The 14,954-nt window shown below is 41.8% G+C and overlaps 1 protein-coding gene across 4 annotated transcripts in view; it reads right to left on the bottom strand.

Moving 5' to 3' along the window:
* LOC128744133 (rho GTPase-activating protein 21) overlaps positions 1-14,954 on the bottom strand; it is a 400,890-nt gene that overhangs the window by 240,966 nt on the left and 144,970 nt on the right. The window lies entirely within an intron of this gene.

Raw genomic sequence — 14,954 nt, 5'->3', positions numbered from 1 at the left:
CCCTCCCCACTTTAAGAGGGGGGGCTCCTATACAAACGAAATACAAATTTCCTCATAACTCGAGAACTAATCAAGCAAATGGAACCAAATTTGACACGTGGGTGTTTTTGGAGACAAAATTTTTTTCTATGATGAACTGGGACCCCTTCTCACTTTAGGAGGGGGGGGCTCCTATACAAATGAAATTCAAATTTCCTCATAACTCGAGAACTAATCAAGCAAATAGCAAATTTGGCATGTGGAGGTTTCTGGAGGCAAAAATATTTTCTATGGTGAATTAGGACCCCTCCCAACTTTAAGAGGGGGTGCTTCTACACAAATGAAATACAAATTTCCTCATAATTCGAGAACTAATCAAGCAAATGGAACCATATCTGGCATGTGGGTGTTTTTGGAGGCAACCATTTTTTCTATGATGAATTAGGACCCCTTACCTTTTTAAGATGGGGGGCTCTCATACAAACGAAATACAAATTTTCTCATAACTCTAGAACTAATCAAGCAAATGGAACCAAATTTATCATGTGGGTGTTTTTGTAGGCAAGAATATTTTCTATGGTGAATTGAGACTCCTCTCTTCTTTAGAAAGCTTCCCTTTAAGAAGGTGAGCTTCCATACAAATGAAATGCAAATTTCCTCTTATCTCGAGAACTAATCAATCAAATGGAACCAAATTTGGCATGTGGGAGTTTTAGATGGCAGAAATTTTTTCTATGGTGAATTACGACCCCTTCCCCTTTTAAGAGGGGAGCTCCTATAAAAATGAAATTCAAATTTCCTTATAACTTGAGAACTAATCAAGCAAATGGAACCAAATTTGGCATGTGGGAGATCTTGGAGTCTTGAATTTATTTTACGATAGTTAGAGACCTCTCACCTCTGTGGTAGGGGGATATGGACTCTCATACAAATAAAACAAAAATTTTTGCGAAACTCAAAAACTAATCGAACTCGAGAAATTCGAGACTCTTCCATAAAACATTAATCAATACAAGACCACAAAAACTATCTATAGTAACACTAGATCATTCAGGACGAGACGGTCGCGAGTGTTGCCGGTGACCCGCCGTCGGAAGCGCCGCCCACTGGGGGGCTTGCAAAACTCGAGATTGTGACAAAGATCATCCGAGATTCATGATTTATGTACAACACAGGTTAATTTGTGGCAATACGAAGTTTGCTAGTAAATAATATAGTACAGACGTCAATTGATAACTTATAGATAGACTGATTATTTTTGGAGTGTCGCACTATTTACTTGCTTACCAGTGCGAGGTGTTCATTTGTAGGTCGTCTACACTTTATCAACGGAGCCAGGCATGTTTTATATTCGTCCAAGGGGAGTTTTTTGGTGGAACATAAGAACAAATTTACATGGAACCAACCGAGTACTGCAGCAGCAGACAAACCGGCGCTAACCGCAACCTTCCTGCGAGAGCACCACATACGGGCGGGCCTTGGGATCGCTTGGTACTATCATTGAAAACGGCTTAGGCTGATAGGCTAAAGTGTATTCTGAAGGAACGCTTCCATTTTACAATCCAACATGAGCTGACTGATGGTAAGTTTTCAACCTTGCAATTATGTCGATGGGAAAAGGAAATGTGAGGACAAGGTACTGTTCAGGTAAAAGGCCTGAAAATCAATATAAAAATGGCCAACTACGTAATATAGCTTCGCATCAAGGGGTAAAGTAAAACAAAAAAGGGGTAAAGTAAAGTAAAGTAAGTAAATAAGTAAGATTTGACTTTGAGAACCCGAAAATTTTGAATTTGGACGTAGGAAAGCAAAGTTCATTCAACAGATTATCAAATCTTGCTACACCGAAGATTGATTATGGTTTCGGATGTCATCACAAGCAAACGCAAGATTTATTTTGTTGTGATCGCCTGTCGAAGTTTACATAACCCAGCGGAAACTTTATTGATGACCGAAGGTCCCCGTGATTGAACAAAAACGGTCCGCCCATACGAGAGAAATCGGCCAAAGCTAGGTAAGCCAGCAAGCAAGCCAAATGGGTACCCTTTTGGTCGAGTCGGCTCCAAGCCGGAAGGTAGGATTGCGAAAGATCGTGACCAGCGATTAAGCACCAAATAGACTCACCACCGGGGGATTAGTTTTACCTCCACAGTCGTCATCAAGTGGCTGCTGCTGCTTGTAGCTGCCGTTGAGTTTATTAGGCTGCTAAATCGACCATAATCTGGCACTTGAATCGCTTTGGCCTCTGCGAACCCAAGGAGGACGCGGCCGCAGAGGGCTGATGAAGTGGATGGAACACACCAGATCGATCTCAAAGGATTACGACCGACCTTCGACGCCATCGGGCCACCACACCACCGCACCGTACCACCGCCACCGGTTGATTGATCGTGAGTTCAATTCAATACGTTTCAACGTTCGTTGGTTTAGACTTTAGAACGAAAATCAGTGAAACCGAAAACAAACACCGGTGAACGAATCACGCCGTGTGCGGTTATTCTAATCTAATTTACATACGTTTATCGCGATTCAACTATTTTGTTATTTTTCAATCAGTCGGTTTCCATTAGCGTACGGAGCCGAGCGGTTGACCTTTTCTCGTGGCACGATTCGTGCCAAGCCCTGTCCGGTGTCAGTTGTACATATAGAGATGTAAACTGATCGTAAAATTAACACCGTTCGACATTTTTTTCATCTATCTATCCCTCTCTCTCTCTCTCGCGCACACACACGGATCTGTGGCATGTATTATAGATGCAGATCAGCAGCAGCAGCAGCAGCTGAAACTTATTAAACTTGCACAACATTCCATAATTTGTGCAAATTACACGATAATTGCAGCAGCCAGCGTTGGTGATTGTTTCGAATCTGCAACTATCAATCGCAGCTGCTAGCTGCTAGCCACTCTGTCTGAGGCGATCGCCCGCGGGAGGAGTTCCACACTACTGCTGCGAGGGCAGAAGGAGCGGATTTTTTTCTCACCGTTTGACGAACGATCGCTACGAGAAAAAGAAAATTGAAAAAAAAGAAGCAAAAGAAACTGCGGTGGTGGCAGGACAGGCGGCAGGCGAGGTAATCTATTGTGATGGGGAGTGATCTCACCTGGCTGTGTGTGGTGGAATGGCGGTGGGCAGAGCAGAATAGGTTGGTCTCGGTTGCTTACATCACTTTGCGACGATCAGAGGGCTAAAAATAATCCGAAAGTCACCCTTTTCGTTCATATAATAAATGCAATTTTCATCGGTGTGAAGTAAGCGCAACGCGCGCTGAGCTTTTTTTCTGCTTCTTCCCCATTTAAAAAGCGAAAAGCGATTGCGAAATTTTGGCCCAATGTTCGGGCTGGTCGACCCACAATCCGACATCGTGTTGTATGACACATCAAATTACATCAACAGATCAACAAATCTCCGACTTTAAACATAGCCACTTTGGTCCTTACCGGATCGGATACAAATCGAAGCGGGGAGGTGCTTTTTTATAGCAGCTTACTGGGGCCCCGGTTAGGTACTATTGCCACGGCTGCTGCTGCTGTTGTACACGGTAATTACTGCCAACGGGGCACTCTGGAAAATTGGCCCCCTGTCAAGCAGACAAGATTAGCCCCGGCCGGTCGGCCTGTCGGGACTGACTGGGTTGGTTGAGGCAGTTGAGAGAGAGAGAGAGTGGAGGAAAAAAAAGGTTCGGCACGAGCGCTTACCGACTGTTTATTCAGTCGAAAATTGCAGGTTCTCGTGAAATTTATCGATGGGAAACGACAGCAAAATCTGTGCGGCCACCGCTCGGCCGGTTGTTACCTACTCCATCCAAAGTGGACCGATTCGATCTTTGCTGGTAGCCGGATATGGTAGGGGCCAGCTAGCTAGCTAGCTGCCGAATGCTTCTTACCACATTTTGCGAGCTTTTCAAAGTAGGTACCTATCGTACCGTGCTGAGAGGTTGGTAGAAAAAAAACCGCCGACTTTTGTTTTCTGCATCAATCAAAACAACCACCCAACGTAGCAGTTCCAACGACCTCCAAATAATGCCCGACTGTGTGTGTGACCTACTGTTAAGCTTGCTTCCGGCGAAAACGTGATCATTTGACGACGACGACGACGGTTGAGGCAAATCCTCAGCTCAGGGCTAATTCGGTCTATTTCTGTGTGCATTTTTTTTGCTCACTGGTTAGAGCAAGCATTTTATTCATGCAAAATTGCCAATAATTAACCGGTCGATTAGTTTTCCTCTACTCAGTAAGCCAAACAATCACCGGCTTGCCTAGGATAGGCCACGTGTCCAACCTTCTGGTTTGCGAATGATAAAGGGAACAACATCAAACAAAGCTAAGGTCGTCAACTTTTCCAGCAAATTTTAGTTGAATTTTTTTTCAGTTTCCTCGGACAAAAAGCTTAAAAATTTATAACTCTTGAAACAAAGATTGTAAAACAAATATATTTAATGGAAATGCTCAAAAGATTTTTCGGAAATCTAGGTGGAATTTTTTCTAGAGAACCATATTATGATGACATATTATGAAACAAGCAAAAAATTACATAAAAACATATAAATAATCTAAAATATCACAAAAATACACATATTTAAACAACAATGCAAAAGTTCAGAAGAAACATGTAGATATGATCAAAAATAATACCAAAATAACACAAAAATAACTCAAATAACAGAATCAATCTGAAACAACACACCATAGAAATACCAAATGATACAAAATTATTACAAAATCAACAAAAAACGAAGTAAAAAGAATACATTGACGCCTTAGATATAACACAAAAATATTAGTCAAATAATGATACAAATATGGCAAGAATATGCAGAAAAGATACAAATCTATACCTATAAAAATGGATTTCTGTCTGTAGGGGTTTTTGGTGCCAGGGAAGGTTCTTATGATGGTTAGAGATCCCTCCCCCCACTAAGAGGGGGGGCTCCCATACAAATCTATACCTAAAAAAATGGATTTCTGTCTGTCTGTGCGTATGTTCCTTACAGAATCGAAAACTACTGAACTGATCGGCGTAGAAATTTGCATATAGAGGTTTTTGGGGCCGGGGAAGGTTCTTATAATGGTTAGAGACCCCTCCCCCCACTAAGAGGGAGGGCTCCTATACAAATGAAACACAAATTTCTGCATAACTCGAAAACTAATCAGGCAAATGTAACATAATTTGGCATGTGGGTATTTTTGGGGAGAAGATTTTTTTCTATGGTGCATTGAGACCCCTCCCCTCTTTAGGAGAGGAATTATGACCCCTACCCCTTTTAGGAGGGGGGCTCCTATACAAATGAAATACAAATTTTCTCATAGCTCGAGAACTAATCAAGCAAATGGAACCAAATTTGGCTTGTGAAGGTTTTTGGAGGCAAGAATTTTTTCTACGATGAATTAGGACCACTCCCCATATGAGGAGGGCTCTCATACAAATGAAATATAAATTTGGCATGTGGGTGTTTTTGGAGGCAATTTTTTTTCTAATGTGAATTGAGACCCCTCCCCTCTTTGAGAGGGGAATTATGAGTTGGCAAGTATCATTGCCCAGCCTACAAATCGTTTTTAAATTGCGTTTGCTCGGACAGTGACCGGTAAATAGTTCTATTATTAAACTTAGTTCGGTTTTCTTAAAATTTAAAAGTTTTCTACTTTACTGTAAGGAAAAATTGAAAATTTGTAAATTAAACTACCCATGCTTTCATAGTGACGTAACTACCAGAATGAATTATCTAAGGTTGAGCTCCTCAGAAACTTGCTAATCTTGCGGTTGTAACATCTTCACGATTCATGTATAACACACTAGCTGACCCGACAAACTTCGTATTGCCACAAATTAACCTGTGTTGTACATAAATCATGAATCTCGGATGATCTTTGTCACAATCTCGAGTTTTGCAAGCCCCTCAGTCGGCGGCGCTTCCGACGGCGGATCACCGGCAACACTCGCGACCGTCTCGTCCTGAATGATCTAGTGTTACTATAGATAGTTTTTGTGGTCTTGTATTGACTAATGTTTCAGGGAAGAGTCTCGAATTTCTCGAGTTCGATTAGTTTTTGAGTTTCGCAAAAATTTCTGTTTTATTTGTATGAGAGTCCATATCCCCCTACCACAGGGGTGAGAGGTCTCTAACTATCGTAAAATAAATTCAAGACTCCAAAATCTCCCACATGCCAAATTTGGTTCCATTTGCTTGATTAGTTCTCAAATTATAAGGAAATTTGAATTTCATTTGTATGGGAGCTCCCCCTTTAAAAGGGGAAGGGGTCATAATACACCATAGAAAAAATTTCTGCCATCTAAAACTCCTACATGCCAAATTTGGTTCCATTTGATTGATTAGTTCTCGAGATAAGAGGAAATTTGCATATCATTTGTATGGAAGCCCACCCTCTTAGAGGGGAGATGGGCCATAACTCGCTTTCTAAAGAAGAGAGGGGTCTCAAATCACCATAGAAAAAAATCTTGCGTCCAAAACCACTTACATGTCAAATTTGGTTCCATTTGCTTGATTAGTTCTCGAGTTATGAGGAAATTAGTTTTTCATTTGTATGGGAGCCCCCCCCCCTCTTAAAGCGGGGAAATCCATAGAAAATATACCATAGAAAATATTCTTGCCCCCAAAAACACCCACATGATAAATTTGGTTCCATTTGCTTGATTAGTTCTAGAGTTATGAGGAAATTTGTATTTCGTTTGTATGAGAGCCCCCCCTCTTAAAAAGGTAAGGGGTCCTAATTCATCATAGAAAAAATGGTTGCCTCCAAAAACACCCACATGCCAAATATGGTTCCATTTGCTTGATTAGTTCTCGAATTATGGGGAAATTTGTATTTCATTTGTGTAGAAGCACCCCCTCTTAAAGTTGGGAGGGGTCCTAATTCACCATAGAAAATATTTTTGCCTCCAGAAACCTCCACATGCCAAATTTGGTTCTATTTGCTTGATTAATTCTCGAGTTATGAGGAAATTTGAATTTCATTTGTATAGGAGCCCCCCCTCTTAAAGTGGGAAGGGGTTCTAATTCACCATAGAAAATATTCATGCCCTAGAAAACTTTCACGTGCCAAATCTGGTTCCATTTGGTTGATTAATTCTCGAGTTATGAGGAAATTTGCGTTTCATTTGTATAGGAGTCCCCCTTTCTAAAGTGGGGAGGGGTCCCAATTCATCATAGAAAAAAATTTTGTCTCCAAAAACACCCACGTGCCAAATTTTGTTCCATTTGTTTGATTAGTTCTCGAGTTATGAGGAAATCTGTATTTCGTTTGTATAGGAGCCCCCCCTCTTAAAGTGGGGAGGGGTCCTTATTCACCATAGAAAATATTCTTGCCCTCGAAAACTTTCACATGCCAAATGTTGTTCCATTTGCTTGATTAGTTCTTCAGTTATGAGGAAATTTGTATTTCATGTGTATAGGATCCCCCCTCCTAAAACGGGGAGGGGTCCCAATTCATCATAGAAAAAATTTTTGTCTCCAAAAACACCCACATGCCAAATTTGGTTCCATTTGCTTAATTACTTCTCGAGTTATGAAGAAAATTGTGTTTCTTTGGTACAGGAGCCCCCCTCTTAAAGTGGGGAGGGGTCCTAATTTACTATAGAAAATATTCTTGCCCTCGAAAACCTTCAAATGCCAAATTTGGTTCCATTTGCTTGATTAGTTCTCGAGTTATGAGGAAATTTGTATGGAAGCCCCCCCCTTATAAAGAGGGGAGGGGTCTCAATTTACCATAGAATAAATTCTTGTCACCGAAAACACCCACATGCCAAATTTTGTTCTATTTGCTTGATTAGTTGTCGAGTTATGCAGAAATTTGTGTTTCATTTGTATGGGAGCCCCCCCTCTTAGTAGGGGGAGGGGTTTCTAACCATCACTAAAACCTTTCCTGGCCCCAAAAAACCTCTACATGCATATTTTCATGCCGATTGGTTCAGTAGTTTTTGATTCTATAAGGAACATACGGACAGACAGACAGACAGACAGACAGACAGAAATCCTTCTTTATAGGTATAGATTTTAATTTGTGGCAATACGAAGTTTGTCGGGTCACGGGTATGAAATGGGGAAGGCAAATGAGGAGCGTCCAATATAGCTCTAGCCATCCCAAGCCCCTACCTAGCGCCTCCCCGTGGCCATACCTGGTAATGCTCTATTGAGTAGCCAAGCTAGGAGGTGCGATGCTGGGTATACTAATTTGATATCTGTACTTAGGAAGTAAGCCAAAACAGGTGACCAAGTTCCTTCATTTCAACAAGATTTCTTAAAATCGCGATTAAACCTACACCATTTTGATGTCTGTGTTAGGGAAGTGTGCCAGAAAAAATGACACAATTTCGTTGTCCCAACAGATCGCAAATTCTTAACTGCGAGACGATTAAACGTAGGCGAATTTGATATCTGTATTGGAAAAATATGCTACAGCTGTAGTGTTCGGTTATAATATGACTCAGTATGAATACGCATGCTTGCCGCTTCATTAGAAGTGTAGTGAAAAGATGTGCTGTTGATAAAATAGAATTGAATTGGTAAAATACCTTCAACGTGGGGAACCATGGGTAACAAAAATTTCTGTAAGGTAGCAGGAAAGCAATAGTTTGTGTTCTTGATTTTGTTAAATGGTTTTCAAATGCACATTGAAATAACTCTGAAATCTTTTGAGAATTGAACGTATGCAATGTTACTACTTTGATAAATGTTACATACAACGCATGTAGCATGTATACATGAAGAATCGAATGATTACAAGCATGGATACATGCTACTATCACTACAAAGAGACTTACGTAGTCCTGCGTCACCTGTATATGCGGTCGTGTCTTGTACACAACCCCTTCGATTTTTCGTTTTAGCTTATGAAGCATCTGCTATATAGGAAAAACTTTGGCCAAAACGAGTTTTAATACTGCACATGGATATCAGAATGAAAAAATTAAATTAATCATTAGAAACACTTATGGAACCTCAAAGGACACAACTGTTGTTTTATTCGTCAAGCATTTGTAGACAAAGGACACAACTCTATTCCATACGAAGGACTGCTGGTGAGATTGTTCTATTTTTACCCATATTTACCACATTTCATCTTATTATCATATTATTAATAGTATTATTATTGATATCATAAATGTGGAAGGCTGGATGATGGAGTGAATTGCCAACCTGAATCCTTAAGGTCTGAAGCAAATATGGCACTTCTCAATTCAAAACCAACAAATCATCACGTGGGTTAAAGTTGGTACAGCGAAATTGATTATTACATGGAAGGCGACTCTTATATCCTCGGAATGCGCACAAGTGCCTCTGCTTGTGGGTCCGCCCAATCCCTTTTAGCCCTTCTGTAACAGCATTAGGGTGAAAATGATTTGATAATCAAATTTGGATCTACTGTAATTCAACCTACATACACTGGCAGGTCCTTGAAATGATGGTGGCTTTCCCCTACTAACTACTATTACCTATTTCATAGTAGTTTCTAAGCGGCTTCAGAGCAGTTTCATACAGTTTATGAGCAGTTTTAGATCAGTTCGTAATCAGTTTTAGAGTAATTTTGGAATACATTCAAAGAAATTTGGTTGCAGTTTCAGACAGGCAGTTTCTGAACAGTTTCAGTACAGTTACCGATTTTTTTTTCTGAACTGTTTTTGAGCTCTTCACAACATTTTGTGGGCACTTTCGGTGTAATTTCAGGGTGGTTTCAGAGCAGTTTTAGAAAACTTTCAGAGAAGTAGAAAAAAAGCAAAGCAATAGGTATAAACGTCCTTAACCCCTCTAAGGTCTACATCATTTTTAGCGCCGCAAAATTCACTAAAATGGCCATAACTTCTTTATTTTTCAATATTTTTTCACCAAATTCGGGAATTTTGCCGAAAATATTTTCTATTTTCATAATATCTATAGATAATGGCCATATGCCATATGGTCCCGGAGTTATTCCGGAGTTCCTTGGGGGACCGAGATATGGCTTTTTTAGATAAAGTTGCCAAATATCTAAAATTTGTTTGAAATCTGTTGATTTTTGAAAACATATCATCGACTGTGGACATATCAGTTACTTTGCCGCAGTTATGAGCCATGGTGCGTGCCATCCGGATCCGGGGGGACGCTATAAATCCGGAACCGGTTCCCGTAACGGGGCATTTCAGCATCAGTAAAGCATGTCGTGTCGCATATCAAAAAACATCAGCATTCGATAAAATAGCGATTGGCGATCATCTCATGTCTTTCAGAGCCCATATGGCCGATTCCAGGTCCCGGACAAGTTCCTCCGAAATCCGTTCTGTGCTTGAATCAGAAAAGAAACCCTCCCCGGACCCTTCTTTATCGACAAACTTCGACAACTTGTTATGGACCAGCATCGTAGTCCGGAGCTAATAGAATAGTTTCTGGTTAGTTTGTAGGTAGTTCCAGAACAGCTTGTTAGCAGCAGTATCAGAACCTTTTCTGAGTAGTCCAAGAATTATTTCAGAGTAATGTGTGTGCAGTTTTGGAAAAGCGTTAAAGCAGCTTCTGAGTAGTTTCAAAGCAGTTTCTGAGAAGTTTTAAAGCGGTTTTAAAGCCGTCTTAAAGAAACTTCTAAGCAGTTTCAGGCTGTTTTGAAGCCGTTTCTGAATAGTTTCATAGTTATCGTAGAGCGGTTTCAGATAGTTTCGAATTCTGAGGAATTTTCGTGCCCCTACAGAGGAGTTTCAACATATTTTCTTAGTAGTTTCCGACAAGTTTCAAAGATGTATCTCGAAAGTTGCAGACTGTAAAAGTGATTTTAGCGCAGTTTCACAGAACTTTTAGAACAATTTCGCAGTAGTTTTGAAGTAGTTTCGGAGCTGTTGGAATGCAGTTTCAAAGCAGTTTAAGAACAGATTGAAATCTGTTTCAGGTCAGTTTTAATGCAGCTTCAAAGAAGTATTAGAACAGTATCAAAGCAGTTTTAGCGGCAGAGCAGTCAGACAGCAATTTTAGAAAATTTCAGAGTTGGTTATTGAGAGTTTCGGGGTAATTTCATAGTATATTTAGAACAGTTTCAAGGAAGTTGCAGAACAGTTTTTAAGTAATTTCAAATGAATAGTTCCAAAGGAACAGATTGGCGACTTTTTTCTGACTAACAGTATTTTCACAGCATTTTCGCAAAAGTTTTAGAGACGTTTCAAAGCAGTCTAGCCTTTCCTGAGAAATTTTAGAGCAGTTTCAAAGCCTTTCAAGAGCAGGATCATAGCAGTAAAAGAGCAGTTCCGGAACAAATTTAGAGCAGTTTTGAAGCACCTCTGGAATTGCAGTAGTGCAAGAAAGTTTCAATCTTTGAATTTGAAAAACTAAAACATTTTTTACCCCATTTTTTTTATTTTTTCTCACTGCCACCAGTATTTTGACCTATTGTGATATCGCTCAGAAGTTTTTTTCTGCGCTGTACACTTCGTGAACAGCTTATTAATTGCTTATTATAGTGATTTGGTGTCGGTGTTGCCATTACAAAACCATGAGCTTTGTATAATCTCTTGGTGAATTTGCAACAAGAAATTTCCCAGGGGAGCTGGTCTGGTATTGCATATAAAAATTGTTTTCCGGGTGCATCCGAAAATGTGCTGGCAGAACAAGAAGCTTAAAATATCAAAATCGCAAATTGTCCGATCCACACCCATGCCGCCGCTGCTGGCTGGTGCCGCTAAGGTATTCCAATAAATCAGTCCAAATTGTTGTGCGAAAAAAACGGCGGCGGCGGCGGCGACGACGGTGTTTGCAAATTTTTGAGCCGCCGCCATTCGCCACCGGAAAACATCGTTAGGAAAATTTAAAAAATCATATTTCATCGAAATGAGTTTTTTTTTCTGCGCCGCTCTGCACACTCGAGTAAACATCCAATTTTGACGATTCGCAAGCAAATGGGACGGTGCATGGCGGTGCGGTGGGCGATGGCGGCAGGTGGTTGGTTGATTCTGGTGTGATCAAAGAACTGGATCGGAAAAAACGGGCCCATATTTCAATCCTGAGTAGGTGACATAGAAAAAGACAGAGAGAGAGCGAGCGGGTGAACATCACACGTTTGATGCCTCCGATGTACCGTTACGTTTCGGCAACGATTACCTAATGGAAGCGGGCGTGTTTCTGCCTGCAAACCATAAACTATTTACCGGTATTTTGCTCTGCAAAATCTATTAATAAACATCGCCCAGCGAAACAACAAAGTCGTACTCAATCCCTCCGTGTGTCACAATCGAATAAAACACAAACCAGGAAGTCGGTTCTGCTGGTGCTGCTGCTGGTTCCAAGCCGAGAGGTAGTCATCTTAACGACGAAAGCTAGCAGAGAAAGAAAGAACTGACGTCGCAGCTGGAAGAAGCTAATTTTATTCCCCGCAACAGTCCTAGCACTAAATCCATTAGACCGCCAACAATGTATGGCAAACTAACGTAACAAGCAAAAAGCCCTACCATGCCACGGTACAGCCAGCGTACGGATAAAATGTTTTCTAAACTGGCACCACGCGACTGCATGCATCTGCTCTGACTCCTCTCCCACGTCCCTGTGCACAGCCCCATCCCTTCCCATCCCATGACTAGGTTGCATCGACACAGCGCAATTTTAGTGGAGCATCGCTTCATTAATTTTATTGATCGTTACAAACTATGTTTACTCTCCTGCGTTGCTCTTCGGTTTCGCCTGATGGCCCTCCCCCCCCCGTCTCGACTATTCTCGACTCCGGCTACTGCCCGGTCGCCGCGCGCGCAATCCGTCGGATGTGTGACGTGTGTTTGTAAACACTGCCAACGAGCGCATCACGGCAACTCCACTGGCGGCGTTGTTGGCGTGTGGTTTCTCTCTTTGGCAGCGTCGTCGATGGCCAACTTCATAATCAACTCGGCCAGAACGGGCAGATCGGTCTGGAATTGGATGGGTTCGTCGAGCCGAGACCGCAGCGATGCCATCAGCAGTTGCCGGCGCACCGGAGCGACCATCCGAGCGGTTTCCGATTCGACCGAGAACATTTCGGCACTGTACTGTAGATTGTACCAGTCGAAGTACTCCAGAATCAGCTGGTTGATCAGCTGAACGGCGCGGGGTGGTTGGCCACGGCCGATCCTAAATAGGTTGGTGTCTTCCGTTGCCTGAATGGTTTCCAGAACTTTCTTCCGCATCTCACAGCGAGCCTTCCGCAGGTACTGGCTGTTTTCCAACGAATGACGAACCGTTTGCAGCAGTTGGTTTTCCGGATCCGGGATGAAATGATTGACCTCCGTTTGGCTTTTTCCTGCCCTAGGTTCGGGTTCGGTACTCGAGCAGCTTTCGGTGTTCATTGTTGCTAGTCGCTTAGTGACAGTTTTGTTCGAACTGAACGGAGGGCACCGCCTACGTCGATTCGACGCGCGGTTGTTCAAAGAAAGGTCGACCAACCAACCGGCCGGCAGCCAGCCGACAGCGTTGGGGGCAACCAAATTTATGGCACGCGTTTTTGCCCGCTGCGATTGGGTTTGTTCGCGGACGTGTTTGCGAACCGATTATTACCTACTAGTGCCGGGAACCATATGGCCGGACTGTTCAGACCGTCGTCGGAGAAAGGTCGCCGTCTGTTTGTACAGAGCGCGCCTTTCTTTGGAAGGGCTCGTGTAGGCAGCACCCACAACCGCGGTGCGGTTCGAAATGTTTGCAGACTAAACTACCGGGAAGGATTCGCGGGCATGCCGTTTTGAAAAGTCACACCGGGTGTCCCAGCGCTGGAGGGAGGTCTGGCCTAATACAAAGTAATTAGATCAATCTTTCAGTGAGTGACTTTCGCGGGTGAGCCTGCTGAATTATGGATACTAAAAATGCGACTTAAAGTAATGGCTGTCAATATTGCCGCCCACCGGGTGTCGATTTGACTCATAACACAAAGTTTTTTTTCTGCAAAGGCAGTAATAGTTATGTAAGGAGTACAGCGAAAAGATAGTAACAACGGTAAGTTTTCATAAGTGGAAAGCAATCAAACTTATGTTTATTTGGAAACGAGACTGTAATAGACTGTAATAGACACTACACATATTGATAGCTAGTCATATTTTACGGTGTACATTTCTAAAAGAAGGTTTGGAATATGTTTGCAAAAAAGAAAAGTAAAGGCGATTTCAGTGACAGATAAAACTATTGACTGGTCACAGTTATAATGTCCATAAAGAGAAAAAAATGCCTTAATTTTAAAAGATTCCAAGTTTCTTCCATTTCTGCATTCTATTAAATCTCGACACCAAAGAGAGTCTCTCAATGTTACTTAATGGTCCTTTTGAAAAATTTGGCGAGAAATGCTCCAAAATTGTTTTGAAATTATTCCAGAACTGCACTTCAACTGCTGTAAAACTACTCTGAAAAAGCCCAAGTAACAATATAAATTTAATTACAAAGTTTTATTGACTGTAACAAAATAATAATGAAACTCAAATTGTTTCTTCGAAGCTCTGAAACTGCTTTTGAACAGCTCTAAGACTGCTATAGAACGGCAATAAAACAACTCTGAAACTACTTCAAAGCTACTCAGAAATTGCTCCAGAACTTGGCCGAGACTAATAAGGATCTAAAGTTGCTTCGAAGCTGTTCTGAAGCTGCTTCGGAGATACTTTGTTTGCTCTGCAACCTTTCTGGAACTCGCTCTGAAATTGCTTAGAAACTGTTCTGAAAATGCTACGGAAGTGCCCTGAAACTGCTCTAAAACTGTTCAAAACTTTCCTGACAACAATCCTGGCTCCGAAATAGCCTGAAACCGCTCTGATGCTTTCCCATGCTGATGCTTTTTTTCCTTTTTTCGGGTTTTCCAACTGGTTGCTTAATAGCGTATAAAACTCTACGCTGGGCTCTTTTGTGATGTCAACAAAGGGTCAGGGAGACCTCAAATATTAGTTCTATCTGACAAGACAGGCAATTTCGCCCACTAAAACACAGATAGAGTCCTGAGCATATCCGACACGTCTATGTCCGCAGGCGGAGGCATTCCGACCCTGCGCGGGCTCCACGAACTGACT

The sequence above is a fragment of the Sabethes cyaneus genome, chromosome 1 (genome assembly GCF_943734655.1).
Source record: "Sabethes cyaneus chromosome 1, idSabCyanKW18_F2, whole genome shotgun sequence".
Lineage (NCBI taxonomy): Eukaryota > Metazoa > Arthropoda > Insecta > Diptera > Culicidae > Sabethes > Sabethes cyaneus.
This window is presented reverse-complemented; position numbering and strand designations above follow the sequence as displayed.